This window comes from Bubalus kerabau, chromosome 22, assembly GCF_029407905.1.
Source record: "Bubalus kerabau isolate K-KA32 ecotype Philippines breed swamp buffalo chromosome 22, PCC_UOA_SB_1v2, whole genome shotgun sequence".
In the NCBI taxonomy this organism is placed as follows: domain Eukaryota; kingdom Metazoa; phylum Chordata; class Mammalia; order Artiodactyla; family Bovidae; genus Bubalus; species Bubalus kerabau.
In genome coordinates, this window is record NC_073645.1 from 41443690 (window position 1) to 41455084 (window position 11395).

Consider the following 11395-nt stretch of genomic DNA (forward strand, 5'->3'; position numbering starts at 1 on the left):
GATCTTTCTTCCGGCACACGGGCTTAGTTGCTCCATGGCATATGGGATCTTACTTCCCTGATCAGGGATCGAACCCACATCCCCTGCGTTGCACAGTGGATTCTTAACCACCAGACTGCTAGGGAAGTCCCTTAATATGAATTCTTAACGTTTCGAGTTAAGCCACATCAGTGTCCTCCACATGAATGACACAAAGACCTTAGAACACTTTGCTTCCAGTCCCAGCAACCTCCGGTTTCGTCAGGTTGTTGTGATCTAGTACTTTAGTTCCACCTGTTTCCAAACCCCTCAAACAAGTTCTGTTTAATCACTGGTTTGGATACAGTCAGGGCTTATTTAGACTGACGTGTGTAATTATCAAATTATTGTCTTACAATTACTTCCTATAGCCTACCTTGTCCTTCTGGGCTTAAACTACTCAATATAATCCACAGAGATCTAACTGGATTCATTGTACAATATCACTTTACATACAAGACTTGAGTATTTGCGGATTTTAGTGTCCATGGGGGATTTCTGGAACTAGTACCCCACAGATGTATCTCAGGACCCTGTAGTATCATGGGAAAACTCTACATTCTATAATAATCCTTCCAAAAAGGATCCATAAGTGTTAGAGTGCTAACTTCTCTGTCTTAACATGTCTCTTTTTTGCGCTCACTCTTTGTTGGCTATATAATTTTTGATTGACAGTTATTTAGAGTGGTGTCTTTAGTATACAGTTCCATTGTCTTCTGGTTTCTATTGTTTCTAAATCTGCTGTCTGCCCAATGGTTGTTTTTTGTTTGGTTGGTTCCGGGGTTTTGTAGGTAATTAAGTCTTTTTACTTTAAAGGCTTCTCTTTGTTTTGGTTTTCTACAATTTTACTCATTATAAATAAGTGTAGATTTACTTGTTTCTACATTTTCTGTGTGAAGATTCTTAGCTTTCATCAATTCTAGAAAATGCTCAGCCATTATCTCTACAACTATTACTTCTCTCTTATTCTCCCCATATTATACATCCTGGGAGGCCTATTAGATGTATATTAGACTTTCTTATTCTCTCTTCCATGTCTTCTAACCTGTCTTTCCTTCTGCTTATTATTTTGTATTGCATTTGTGATAATTTCATCACTAATTTTATCTTTGAGTCTAATGTACTATTTAACCTATCCACTGAGTATCTTTATTTCAATGCCTTTTCACTTCTATATTATTAAATGCAGTTTTATCCAAATCTTCTTTTCCTCTTATTATTATATTCTGTTCTATCCTTAATGCTTCTTTTGATCTTTTTTCTTTCTTTAGTGTGTTCAAATTTTCTCAGGTTCTTGAAATATGAATTATGTATGCTGTCTCTTCCCCATATGATTCTTCATATTCTTTGTGATTTTGGATTCTGAGTCTATCTTCAGTGATCCCATGGACCCTGAATTATGAAATAATTTCTAATAAAAGGTTTATATTTGTTTCCACAAGGTGTCCCAGAGGATGTAATAATGTAATATTTTATACTAATACATCAACTTGAGAAGTTTTCTACTGTGTATTTAAATTTAGACTCTGACACTGAAAAGTGTCATACATAGGCACAAGGCTTCAGTTTTTTTTATCAACTTGCTTGGTTGACTGAAACCTAGACCCAAATATGTATATGTTGGATGAAGTTGAGATGCCAAAACTTCCTTGGGATACTGTAGAGGAAGATGTCCAAAGGCTTGGGAGGTTGGAATACCAGAGCAGACCTACTGTGTAAGACTTTCTCACTCACCCCTGGAAGAATGACTGTGAGCCCTGGGAGGATCTGGAGAACACTCCCTTCATCAAGGCTTTGAGAAATACTTTGGTGGGGATTGCTTGGCATCCTTAAAGGTCTCCAGAGGGGATATTCTCTATAGACCAGAAATGACAGTGGCATCCATGTCAATTTCCTCAGTTCAACAGAGAAGATGAAATCCTAGAGAAGCAAGGGCCAAGTGATGGCATTTAATCACCAGAGACAAGGTTGCCATGATTTCTGTAATAAGCAACAGAACCAGGTGTTCCTGATCCCACAAGCACAGCTCTTTGGTGTTAGATAAAGATCATGGTCATCATAGAGGTGGCGAAAGAGATGGGCACTCTGCAACTTACTTGATTTGTATAAACAGAGAAGTTCTAGATCAGGTGAGCAAAGATGTCCCTTGAATGCACACAGAAGAGTCACAGCCCTTCAACTCATTGCCATACTTGAGCCAGACACAGTCCACAAAGCCAGACCCTAAATACACTGCTGCTTCACAAGCCAGCCCAGAGCTTGTTGCGTAAGACAACATCATTTATTCTGCTCATGAGTCTGTGTCTCGCATGGGATTCAGTAAGAACAACTGATAGCTATTCTACTTGGTATTATCTGGGACAACTCAAAGGCTGGGGTCTGGAATCATCAGAAAACTCATCCAGATGTCTGATATTATAGCTTAGTGGACTTGAACCTGGAACAGAAACAGCTGCAGCCCCCCCCTCCCCACAACCACCTCTGTCTTTGTTTAGCCTCCATGTGTGGTCTCTCCAGGATGGCAGCTTCAGAGTAGCCATACTTTTTCTAGGTTGGCTCAGGACCCCCAAGACACATGGGGAGAAAGAGAGAGAGACAGATGAGTCCAGATGGAAGGAAACTGGATCATTGTTTATCGCTCAGGCTCAGATGCCAGGGGCACCTCTACTGCCATTGTATTAGCGTTCTCCAGAGAAACAGAACAAATAGTATATATATATATATATATAGATAGATAGACATTAAAGGATATTTATTATAGGAATCATCTCACATGGTTATGGAGGCCAGGAAGTCCCACAGTCTGCCATCCACAAGCTGAAGAACCTGGAAGCTGCTGGTGTAATTCAGTCTGAATCCAAAGGTCTGAGAATGGAGATTGGGGGTGGGCAGTTAGGAGGAGGAGTTCATGGTCTAAGTCCAGAGATGAGTTTGAAACCCCAAGAACCAAGAAAACTGGTGTCTGAGGACAAGGGAAGATGGACATCTCAGCTCAAGCAGAAGGAATTTACCCTTCCTCAGCCTTTTTGTTTTATTCAGGCCCTCCATGGATTGAATGATGCCCACCTGCACTGAGGAAGCCCATCTGCTTTGCTGCTGCTGCTGCTGCTGCTAAGTCACTTCAGTCATGTCCGACTCTGTGTGACCCCATAGACAGCAGGCCACCAGGCTCCCCTGTCCCTGGGATTCTCCAGGCAAGAACACTGGAGTGGGTTGCCATTTCTTTCTCCAATGCATGGAAGTGAAAAGTGAAAGTAAAGTCGCTCAGTCATGTCTGACTCTTTGCCACCCCATGGACTGCAGCCTACCAGGCTCCTCCGTCCATGGGATTTTCCAGGCAAGAGTACTGGAGTGGATTACCATTGCCTTCTCCACATCTGCTTTGCTCAGCTCACCAATTCAAATGTTAATCTCACCCTCATAGACACACCCAGAAATAAAGTTTCACCAGCTCCCTGGGCATCTCTTAGTCCAGTCAAATTAATACATAATATGAATCATCACCTCCATGTTCTGTGTTTTAGGAGTAAGACCAGTCCTTATTCAAGGGACAATATCACAGAGCCTACCACTCAGTGGAAAAGTCTCGGCATCGTATCATTATGAGTGTGTGAGATGGACTACATCCAACACAGCATCTCCTCAGTCCCTGGAGAACTCTGCTCCTCCAACAAAGTGGGTGAACACTTCCTGTGTGTCGGAGAAGGAGAAGTAACTAGACTTTTTAGAAATTGCCATCAGTGCTTAGTCATATCCAATGCTTTGCAACTCTATGGACTGTAGCGCTCCAGGCTCCTCTGTCCATGAGATTTTCCTGGCAAAAGTACTGGAGTGGGTTGCTATTTCCTCCTCCTGGGGAGCTTCCTGACGCAGAGATCGAACCTGTGTCTCCTGTGTCTCCTGCCCTGAAGACTCTCCTGCCCTAAAGAATCACAGGTGGATTCTTTACTGCTGATCCACCAAGGAAGACTTTCAGGAATTACTGCACATTGATTCTGAACCTCCACCAAAGTAGCCATGACACCATGGCTCAGCAATATGGACATGCCCTCCTCAAGGCTACAGACACATCACCGTCCCCCAACAGCCAGTGATCTGGGGGCAAGTTGATTACACTGAATCACTTCCATCACAGGAGAGGTAGCAGTTTTTTCTCATTGAAATAGAACCTCTAAAATATGGATCTAGACAGATGAATGGATAAAGAAGATGTGGTGTATATACATATATATATATACACACAATGAAATATTACTCAGCTATAAGAAAAAATGAAATAATGCCAATTGCAGCAACATGGATAGACCTACAGATTGTCATACTAAGTGAAGGAAGTCAGAAAGAGAAAGACAAATACCCCATGATATCATCTATAGGTGAAATCTAAAACATGACACAAGTGAACCTGCCTACAAAACAGAAACAGACTCACAGAAATAGAGAGCAGACTTGTCATTGCCAAGTGGGAGCAGAGTAGGGGACGCAGGGGCTGGGAGTCTGCAATTAGCAGATGCAAACTATTGTATATAGAACGGGTAAACAGCAAGGTCCCACTGTATAGCACAGGGAAACCATATTCAATATCCTGTGATAAACCATGATGGAAAAAAATATAAGAAAAATGGACATACATATATATAACCAAATCACTTTGTTGCACAGCAAAAATGAACACAACACTGTAAACCAACTATAGTGAAAGTGAAGTCGCTCAGTCGTGTCCAACTCTTAGCGACCCCATGGACAGCAGCCAACCAGGCTCCTCCGTCCATGGGATTTTCCAGGCAAGAATACTGGAGTGGGTTGCCATTTCCTTCTCCAGGGGATCTTCCCGACCCAGGGATCGAACCCGGGTCTCCCGCATTGTAGGCAGACGCTTTACTGTCTGAGCCACCAGGGAAGGGTGGGGGGATATACATAAATCAACTATACTTGAATAAAATACATTTTCTTAGTTAAAATGAATAAATAAATATGGATTTGTCTTCCCTGCTGCCTGTGCTTCTACTAAAACCACCCTCTCTGGACTTAATACCTAAGCAACAGGCATGGGATTTACTTGAGAGCCAATGTAAGGAGGAGAAGGTGACTTCCACAAATTAAAGTACAACATGGTCAAGCTGTAAAATGAATTATTTTATCTTCATCATATCAAGGGTCCTCACTGGCAATCTGAGATGTTGTGTTTCAGGGAGGAATTATTTAAAAGAATCCTGCCCCACCACAGCACAATTGAATTTATCACGAAAATTTAGCTGAAAGAAAAATAAAACAATTTCTAATTTATTACAGGAAAACACTTCTTTAACTGTCCGCCAAGCTTTCTACAAGTTGCAGACCTGAAAATATGTTGACTATTTGATTCCATTTTCTGAAAAGCCCATCCACACTTTTGTTCACACAGGCACACTGAACAATGCCCAAGGTCTAGGGCATGGCGCTGGACACTAAATAAGTCTGAACTTTTCCCTGGGAGTCGAAGCTGTGCACGGTCAAGAGTCTTGGCGGGGAATCAGCTTTCCACCCATTTCAAATGGACCCCTGTCTGGACCGTGACCCCACTCCCTGCCTGTGACTTCCCAGCCAGCTCCTGGCCACCTTCCAAGGGGCCAAGGTGCATTGGTGTCAGTTCTGTCCCTGGCAGGCGTTGGTGCTACAGCTTGAAGCTCTCTCATCCCCCCAGAAACAGTTCTGTCGTTCTCTTGGCCTGAACCAAATCTTCGTGGCACTGCCCAAGCCCAGCCTCATTCCTTAAGTAGGAATGTTGGCTGCTGGGGCTAGATCTGTATGTTCTCTTTAAAAGTCTCCTTGTGAGGTACGTTCAGACCCAGGCTGTCCCTGAGAAGAAGCGTGAGCAGCTGCAGAAGGGGTCTCAGGGTGGTAACTGCACTCATCTTTCCCTGGTTTACTCATCCCTCCTTTACTAACCACCACCTATAGTCTCGTGGTCTATGTGGGCTGATAGAGGAGAAGGGAGGTCCTGCTGAGGAGTGGGTCAGTAGCAAGTGGCAACCATATAGCACAGAAGTATCAATGCTGTTGTTGTTCAGGCACTAAGTCATGCCTGACTCTTTGAGACCCCATGGTCTGCAGCATGTTAGTCTCTTCTGTCCTCCACTATCTCCCAGAGTTTGCTCAGATTCATACCTATTGAGTTGGTGATGCCATCCAACCATCTCATCCTCTGCCACCCCCTTCTCCTTTTGCCTTCAGTCTTTCCCAGCATCAGGGTCTTTTCTGATGAGTTTCACATCAGGTGGTCAAAGTATTGGAGCTTCAGCTTCAGCAACAGTCCTTCCAATGAATGTCCAGGGTTCATTTCCTTTAGGATTGTTTGGTTTGATCTCCTCTATGCAGACGAGACAGCCACCAGCAGCTGCAGACTCACAGCATCCCAAGTAAGCCCTGTTAGTGAAAAGAGCACTTCTGTCTTGCAACATTCTCACATCAGTCTCAGGCAAGGTCTGATTGGTCCTGTTTGGGTCACATGCCCACCATTGAACCAATCTCTGTGGCCAGGGGGTTGGATCCTCTGATGATTGGCCAGCCTGTGTCATATGCTGACCTCTGTGGCAGGAGCAGAGCCGTGATTGACAACCCTACCAGGCCCACATGGCCTTGAAGGAGTTCTGCAGAGGAACCCAAGGAAGGAGCATGGGAAGGCATGCTGGGCATATAGCACTCACTTCCCCAGTCTACTGCCAAAGATGTCACTGAGAAGCCACATACAAGCTGGTTCTGAAGGCTGGGCAAGATTTACTAGGGGAAAGCAAGGAGGGCAGAGGGAACAAGTGTGGACAAGAGTGACCCTAGAGAATGACTGAGGAGAGAGCTATAAACTGAATGTGTCCCCCTTCCACCAAATTCATATATTGAAACCTAATCCCCAGTGTGAAGGTATATGGAGGTAGGGCCTTTGGGAAGTGATTAGATCATGAGGGTGCAGCCCTCATGAATAAGATTAGTGTCCCTATAAAAGAGCACATTAATGAGGACACAGTGAGAAGAGAGCCATCTAAGGCCAGGAAGAAGCCTCCCCACCAGACAGCAAATCTGCCGGTGACTTGATCTTGGACTTCCAGACTCCAGACCATGAGAAACAAATTTCTGTTATATATAAGCCACCCAATCTATGGTATCCTGAGCTAAGACAGGAAAGCAGAGAAGACACGCCACCCCACCCCACCCCCCCACCCCCCATTTCTGCCAGAACTGCACTCACGTATCTTACTCTGCTCTAATTCTTACCTCTCCAGGATGTTTGAATCTAGGAGTGGGAGGAATGGCTACAGTAGTGAGAGGTAAAAAAACATATAGGACCCAGACTTCCACTTGGACTCTTTTGAACACAGAGTTTGGCACCACCAAAATCCCAGCTGAAAGCGTGCTCAGGTGTACAACACAGGGAACCCAGAGGGGCAGGAGGCAGAATGGGCAGGTGTGACTACCAAGACTTTTCTGGCAGGTGGACCGGGTACCTGTGACGAGCTGGCAATAGCCTCCAGGAACAAAGAGGACAGCCACTGTTGGAATTTAATAGCAGAGGCAGCAGCATCAATAAGCCAAGAGCACAGAATTTGGAGTCTAACATCCTGGGTTTTAATCTTTCGTATAAAAAAATATTAAGTATAGACTATGCACCCATAGTTCCACCACCTGAAGATGAACATTCTTTTTTTTGGCCACACCACATGGCTTGTGGAATCTTAATTCCCTGACCAGGGATAGACCTGTGCCCTGAGCAGTGAGAATGCAGAGTCCTAACCACTATGGGTAGCCAGGGAAATCCCAGATGACCACTCTGGGATTACATACATACATACACACACACACACACACACACACATATATATATATATCCTTCTATACTTGTACATATATTTCTATATTTTCACACAAAGTATATAGGGAAAATATGCCTATCAAGTGTTTCATTTAACAAGATAACAGGGGGTAGTTCACATGGTTTTGAGATAAACTTATCACTGTTTAACAGTGACAAGTATGAACAGTGTTCCATTCCCTTGTCTGTCTTCTTATTTAATGGTGAGGAATCTGAAGTCCAGAGGAAGAAAGAAGTTGCAAGTTGTCAGGGAGTCAGAAAGCAGCCCCAGTTCCTGCGTGCTCAGGGCCTGTTCTAACAGGTGATGCTGCGTGATGAGTTCCTGTCTGCAGGTGACACTTTTGTACTCACCACGGGGGCGAGGAGGGAGCTATGGCCTCGCTGCAGGCAGCAGCTAGGGGAAGGCGATGCCATCCTACCTTGGACTCCCCCAGGAGATTCTGGGGCTCTTATAACCTCACAGCATCCCACAGGGCAGCTTTTGTGGCTTCCTGACTGGGACCCTGGACCCTGCCTCCCTTTCACCATCCAGCTGAGCCCTGTCACTCGGCAGAGGGATGGCCCTAGACTTCACCTCTAGCCCAGAGACAGGTGTGGTCAGTTCAACCAAAGGTCAAAGGTACACCCTAAGCATGTCCAGGCAGTCAGCATTCATCTTTGAGCTTTCAGGAGTCACATGGAGCGTTTTTCTGGTGGCTAGACAGTGAATTTCATTTGGCTCCAGGAAGGGAGCTATTCATTAGCAAATGTCACGGCAGTGGACATCAGGGGCCCTGACGATGCATCAAGCATCCTGGGACACAACTCCATCACCCTGAACGTTTCCCTGGGAGCCGGGGCAAGTGGAGTAATTAATGGACAGCAGAAGACACACCCAGCAGGGCTGCAGGCTGCTGAGGCAAGGGAGGAAAGTCACAGCAAAGCCAGGACCCATGGGTTAAGAGCGCCGGCTTTGGAGTCTATTAACCTGGGATCCAGGTCCCTTTCAGCTTTTGCTGGCTGTGTGACACTGGATGCGTTGCCTTCCCTCTCTGATCCTTACCCTTCACATCTATAAAATGGGATTACCAATAACCCCTCCCTGCAAGGTTGTTAGAGATTAAATGAGGTAACAGGATAGAGCTCATAGCTGGACACGTTGAACCACAGTTATTATTAACCTGGTGGTTCTGAGAAGGGAGAGAAGCCACATAAGCATATGCGCCTACATGATCGATACTCCAAACTGTGTTAACCATTTTCTAAACTGTACTATACGTTTCCCACCTTCTTAAACAGCGTAACTGGAATTTAATACTTTCCTTATAATTCACAGTTGCTCAGTTGTGTCTGACTCTTTGTGACCCCATGGTCACAGTCCATGGAATTCTCCAGGCCAGAATACTGGAGTGGGTAGCCTTTCCCTTCTCCTGGGGATCTTCCCAACCCAGGGATGGAACCCAGGTCTCCAGCATTGCAGGCAGATTCTTTACCACCTAAGCCACAAGGGAAGCCCTCAGAATCAACATTACCAAATAATTATATCCTGTCATCATATGGTAATGTCTGTAATATCTTCAGAGGTCACTGGACGAAGTGGGCTATTTGTCCAGATGCTAGATGGGCCAACCCAAGGTGACCCTGTTCTAAATGTGCCTGCATCAGCTTTTTGAGAGTTGACTGGTCCCTTCTCTCACTGTCAGATTTTCAGTTACTGTTTTTCATTGCTCTCAACAGGTACCGCCCAACCCATCCACATGTTCTCTATCACCACCACCTTATAGTCTGAGCTGAGAAACCAGATAAAGAAAGGTACCTGTTACAAATGTATGTAAAGTATGAATTAATAGGATCCCAGTGAGGAGCTGACTCTTGTGCGCAGCTAAAATGCTCTCATAGAATTCTCTGAGATAGTCAACCCAGGCCTACTCACTTCCCACTTCTCGGCCTCATCCTGGATGGCTGAGGTCTGAGGGGGTCACCCCCCTAGAAAAGTGACCATCACTATGCTCAGCTGATGTGACTTCCAATGTGGAGGGTGCTTCAAAGTGTTTTGTTTTTCAGATTCATGTAAAATCAGCATCACAGAAACAACTGCCATCTTCTTTTAGTATTCTTTTTTAGAAATTAGACAAGATTTTGTCTGAGTCGAACTCAAGTCTCTGATGCACTGAGTACCTTGTTCCAGCCTGAAGGGGCCACTGTGATGACAATGAAGACACCCTGAGGAGAGCCCATGGCTCCTAACCTCACGAGGTCCCAGCTCCTTCTCCATAGAGCACTTGTTTCCACTCACCTGCTTGTTCCCAGCACCTCATCCTGCTGCCACGGAGCTTCCCTCACCCAGCAGCCATGTGCAAAGTCCCATGACGTGCCAGGCACTGGGATGCGCACCAGGGGTCCTTGCCTCCAGAAGCCCCCATCGGGTGAGGAGAGCAGACAGGTAGCAGCAGTTAGTCCTTCCTTCCTTGTGAGCAGGATGTAGCAGGTACAGAGCTTCTGGGCACTTAGAGAAGAGTGTGACCAGGTCATCTCAGTGGGAGGGGGAAGCTTTACTCAAGAGGAGCCATTTGAGCTGAGCCTTGAATGCAAAAAAAAGAAAAAAGAAGGGTATTCCTGGCAGAATAAACAGTTTGTACAAAGGTGTGAACATCCACAACTTGTTTGGAGCCAAGGGAGGGCTGCTGCTGCTGCTGCTACTAAGTCACTTCAGTCGTGTCCGACTCCGTGCAACCCCATAGACAGCAGCCCACCAGGCTCCACCGTCCCTGGGATTCTCCAGGCAAGAAAACTGGAGTGGGTTGCCATTTCCATCTCCAGTGCACGAAAGTGAAAAGTGAAAGTGAAGTCGCTCAGTCGTGTCCGACTCTTAGCGACCCCATGGACTACAGCCTGCCAGGCTCCTCCATCCATGGGATTTTCCAGGCAAGAGTACTGGAGTGGGGTGCCATTGCCTTCTCCGCAAGGGAGGGCTAGACAGACTAAGCCCAGAGTGTAAGTGTTCCATCAGCGGGCAACCACCATCATAGAGAGAGTCTGAGCAGGACCAGAGAAGGATCCAGCCATGAGTCCCCTGAGGTCCTTACATATTGGCCGGGGCCAATCTCAGGAGAGCCCCCCAGTCCTGCTTTCAGATTCAGGGACTCAGGGTCCCACAGCCGCTTCCAGCCCTGGCCCAGGAGCATCTTCAAGCGCTTGTGACTGCCTGCTGGAGGTAGTACGTGCAGGCTCACCCCTGGCCCTGAGTGAACATCTCCATAGAGCAGCTGATCCCCTGGCCAAACAGGCTAAAAATAATCTCGGGTAGATTTCCAGACCAGACTCTGACGCATTCAAACCAAAAAGATTCAAAGATTTGCACAGTTGATGAAAACTAAAATATCAACAGGCTCCTGCAGCTTGAGGAGCACTTTGCCCAGGCAGTGATTCAGCAAGAGATATTTGTTCAGTGAGCACCTGCCAGACACCAGGAGGAGGAGGGCCGGGAGTTTGACACCATCCCTGAAATAAACCATGGTTCATCTTTAGAGCAGCTGAGAAGAATGAAGCAGCTCT

General features: G+C 45.9%; 1 long non-coding RNA gene across 1 annotated transcript; it reads right to left on the reverse strand.

Annotated features, from left to right (window-relative positions):
* Positions 1-2794: 2794 nt before the first annotated feature.
* LOC129636592 (uncharacterized) lies at positions 2795-11164 on the reverse strand. Its single transcript, XR_008707027.1, has 3 exons — positions 10137-11164; positions 6166-6423; positions 2795-2883 (listed from the first exon to the last, which is right to left on the reverse strand). It is a non-coding gene; the product is annotated as an uncharacterized LOC129636592 (long non-coding RNA).
* Positions 11165-11395: the final 231 nt, after the last annotated feature.